General features: G+C 44.4%; 1 pseudogene; it reads left to right on the top strand.

Moving 5' to 3' along the window:
* Positions 1–3,580: 3,580 nt before the first annotated feature.
* LOC101134129 (small ribosomal subunit protein uS11m-like) lies at positions 3,581–4,282 on the top strand (annotated as a pseudogene).
* Positions 4,283–4,513: the final 231 nt, after the last annotated feature.

The following is a 4,513-nucleotide window of genomic DNA, read 5'->3' as shown; positions in this document are numbered from 1 at the left end:
TTGGGAGGACCAGAGTTCCAGAAAGTTCCCTGCCCAGGGATAGAGCTCAAAGAAATATGTTTTCTTTTCTCATTATCACTTGTTAAGGTTTTAGGAGTAGGCATATAAAATTAGCAAGCAACAGGTATGTTTCTGGTAATAGAACACAGAAAGAGAAGTAGAACATAGAAGAGAATAGAAGAACATAGAAGGGAAGTTCAAAGAATGAACAAAAAAGATTCAATGAGTTTTAAGGGTTTTAACCAAGTTTTAAGGATTTTAACCAAGAACCATAGGCTCTTACCATGAAGGCCTACTTTGAGTCATTGAGATACTGTCTCATCTGATTGTATTTTTTTTTGAGACGGAGTCTGTCTCTGTCCCCCAGGCTGGAGTGCAGTGGTGAGATCTCGGCTCACTGCAAGCTCCGCCTCCCGGGTTCACACCATTCTCCTGCCTCAGCCTCCCAAGTAGCAGGGACTACAGGTGCCCGCCAACACGCCCGGCTAATTTTTTGTATTTTTAGTAGAGACAGGGTTTCACCGTGTTAGCCAGGATGGTCTCGATCTCTTGACCTCGTGATCCGCCCGTCTCGGCCTCCCAAAGTGCTGGGATTACAGGCGTGAGCCACCGTGCCCAGCCTGATTGTATTCTTTAATCCAATGCTAAGAACATAAAAAATGCTTACAACTTCAAAACATGGTTTAAATGTATCTGACCCTCTTTATAGATCCTATGTTTTTGAGAGATGACAGGGCCTCTTAAATGTATTTTCTAAGAGATCCTTTGTTATTTAAAGGTCACATCAACTTTGATGGGATCTTTGGGTTCATGTCATATATATTACGGCAGCAGTAAGTCATTTAGTAAGAGTAGTAGTCACTTTGTAAGAGTCAAGTGTACGTCATTACTTCATCTTAAACTTGTTCAGATTCCCAAGAGAGTTTTCCATTCTCACCGCATGTGCAAAGGAGTGCAAGAGGAGGAATGGGTTTCAAACCCAATCCATTAAAAGCACATTCAAAAGGATCCCTATAAGATTTCCCTGTGACATAATCAGAGACAATAGAAAGAAGGGTACCTGGTTTTCTCCAACTGACTTGCTCCAAATATCACCAGTGCAGAGACTAGAAAATACCATCTTGCTCCTCCTAGAGCTTCTCTAAGGGAATCACTGGGACTAGGGCCTGCTGGAGCTTTGCCTTCTTTTCTTTGGCAAAAATGACAGCCTCAGTGGCACCTCCTGCATGGCCCAGAGGCACCACCCCTTGCTTCCGACTTCAATAATATTCCAAACAAACATGAATCATTGAGTGTGGTTGGGCACCAAAGGAAGCTCTAACTGCACCAAGAGAAAACTTCAGATGACCACGAGGCTCTAATCTCTTGCATCAATTTAACCACATTAATTAAGAGAAAAACAGAAAGAGAGACAAAAAATGAACAATTTGAAGGAGAGTTTTCATACTCTTAAGTGTCATATTGCTGTGCTTTCTACTAAGTACTCCTGTAAAATAACAGCAGTAATTTCTAAACATAACTGTTTTATATGTGTAAATATATGTATGTATACATTTTCATATAAATATTTATATCTATACATACATTAAATGGTTTATAACGTTGAAAATATTCTTTTAGAACATCAAGCTCAACATTTCAAAACACTCTCACTACCTTCACCTTCCAAACACACGTGCCACCGCAACTGTCTGATTTCAGTAAGTGACATGACCATCTCCCGGTAAGAAGGCTGGAAATTACATTTGACTTGTCTCTTGCCTCCTTCATTCATCGGTCCTCTGGAAAATTCCTCCAGATCTCACTCACATCCACCTCCTCTTTCTAAATTCAGTCCTTCCTCCTCGCAACCTATCTGCACAAAACCACCAGATTAACTTAGCACAATTCCTCTATGATTCAGTCAGGCCCCCAGTCAAAACTTTCGACAGCTCCTCATTGTCGACTCAGTCTCTTCACAGTCACTCAAGACCCACAGCATTCCGGCCACACCTATCTTTCTTATCCCATACTCCACACTAATCCCATTACTTCCTGTTGCCAAGCCCTTCCCTCTGCCAGTCCTCCCTCCTCCAAGAGGGTCAACGCCATGCTGTCACTGCAAGCACTTATGGTTGAACATTTCTAGATGCCTCATGGCCAGAAGGTTCTTTAAGTTGTGGCCAAAGTGCCCGTTGCTCCATGCAACTTCCTGATGTCCAGCGCAGAATGCTTTCCTTGACTTCTCCTGGACTCCTCAATTGCCCTGTGATGCTCTGTGCACCAGCTTCTCTTCTTAGAGGGGAGCCACTTTCAAGGTCAGGTGACTCCAACCTAAAGAGTCACATTTTACCCCTTGTGCTCCTTCTGTACCATCTTAGGAGGCACTTACTGTCTTCATAATTGTTTGCTAAGAGGAATAATAGACTATAGATGACTTTCTGATTTGAGCATCTTCCTTTCATCCCAAGAGAAAACAAAAGGACATACCTCTAGGTCATAACGCCATCCATACAAAGGCAGGTCAATATTCAAAGCCAAGAGTGCCTGATATGGTTTGGATTTGTGTCCCCGCACAAACCTCATGTCGAACTGTAATCCCCAGTGTTGGAGGAGGGGCCTGCTGGGAGGTGATTAGATCATGGGGGCAGATTTCCCCCTTGCTGTTCTTGTGATAGTGAGTTTTCATGAGATCTGGTTGTTTAAAGGTGTGTAGCACCTCCCCCTCTCACCTTCTTCCTCCTGCTCCAGCCATATACGATGTTCCTCCTTCCTCTTCACCTTCTGCCATGATTGTAAGTTTCCCGAGGCCTCCACAGCCATGCATCCTGTACAGCCTGCAGAACCATGAGCCAATTAAACCTCTTTTCTTTATAAATTACCTAGTCTAAGGTAGTTCTTTACAGCAATGTGAGAATGGACTAATACAGAAAATTGGTATTGAGAAGTGGGGCACTGCTATAAAGACACCTAAAACGTGGAAGTGACTTTGGAACTGGGTAATGGGCAGAGGTTGTAACTGTTTAGAGGGCTCAGAAGAAGACAGGAAGATGAGGGAAAGTTTAGAACTTCCTAGAGACTTGTTAAATTATTATGATCAAAATGCTGACAGTGATATGGACAATGAAATCCAGGCTGAGGTGGTCTCAGATGGAGATGAGGAATTTATTGGGAACTGGAGTAAAGGTCACTTTTGCTATGCTTTAGCAAAGAGGTTGGAGGCATTGTGCCCCTGCCCTAGAGATCTGTGGAACTTTGAACTTGAGAGAGATGAATTAGGGCTGGGCATGGTGGCTCATATCTGTAATCCCAGCACTTTGGGAAGCTGAGGTGGGAGGATCACTTGAGCCCAGGAGTTCGAGACCAGCCTGGGCAACATAGTGAGACCCCATCTCTATTAATTTTTTTAAAAAAGAATAAAAATAAATAAATAAAAAAGGGATGATTTAGGATATCTGATAGAAGAAATTTCTAAGCAGCAAAGCATTCAAGATGTGACCTGACTGCTTCTAACAACATATGCTTATATGTGTGAGCAAATAAATGATTTGAAACTGGAACTTATATCTAAAAGGAAAGCAGATGGGGGTCAATTTGAGTCATGCAGGTTGTAAGAAATGTGGGTTTTCACTTCTGTGGTCCTGGACTTTACCCTTGACCACTGGGTAACAATGATTGTCCCCTTGAGCTCACCACCACCTCCAGGACTGCCTGTGTCACATGAGCCACCCAGACCCCAAGGACTGTTAGGCTGTGGCCCTCATTAATCTTTTCCTCCTGACAGGGTCATGGCCAGGATGCTGGTGCAGACCATCCACACAGGCACCCAGAAGCTCCAAGACATTGAGGCCAAGCAGAACATTGAAGAGAAGATGGTAGCTCCCAGCTACACCAGCTTTAGCATTTACCCTCCCATTACAAAAGAAAAAAGCTCTCTGAGGTGGGCAGGAAAGAAATTTGAGGAGATCCCAATTGCACACATTAGAGCATCCTACAACAACACACAGATCCAGGTAATCTCTGCCACTAATCAGCCCCTTGCCCATACTTCCTGTGGCACAGAGGAATTTCTGAATGCCAAGAAGGGCACAGGCATTGATGCACAGACAGCAGGCATAGCAGCCATGACAAAAGCTGCAGGAAAGGGTGTTACCCACACCTGAGTTGTGGTGAAAGGCCAGGGGCCAGGACACCTGTCTGCCATCCAGGGACTGACCATGGGGGGCCTGGAAGTGATCTCAATCACAACAACACCCCCATCCCACACAATGGCTCCTGCCCCCAGAAGGCTCCGAGGCTGTGAGGGAAAGGAAGCTTACACTTGAACCTAACCTCAAGTCTCAGCTCCAGTTGGACCTTGCGGAAAGTTCACTGTCAGAGCTCTTTCCAGAATATGGCTTGTTGGAGATCCTTCAGACAGTATGGGAGAGTTTTGCCTCCTTATATACTGTCCTTTGCTTGCACCTCCAGCTGGAGGTGGATGTGCCCCAGAAGTGAACTTTGCATCCTTAGACAAGAGGGGAGCTATGTAGGC

The sequence above is a fragment of the Gorilla gorilla genome, chromosome 21 (assembly GCF_029281585.2).
Source record: "Gorilla gorilla gorilla isolate KB3781 chromosome 21, NHGRI_mGorGor1-v2.1_pri, whole genome shotgun sequence".
NCBI lineage: Eukaryota > Metazoa > Chordata > Mammalia > Primates > Hominidae > Gorilla > Gorilla gorilla.
The sequence above is the reverse complement of the archived record's forward strand: the minus strand, read 5'-3'. Positions and strand labels throughout refer to the sequence as shown.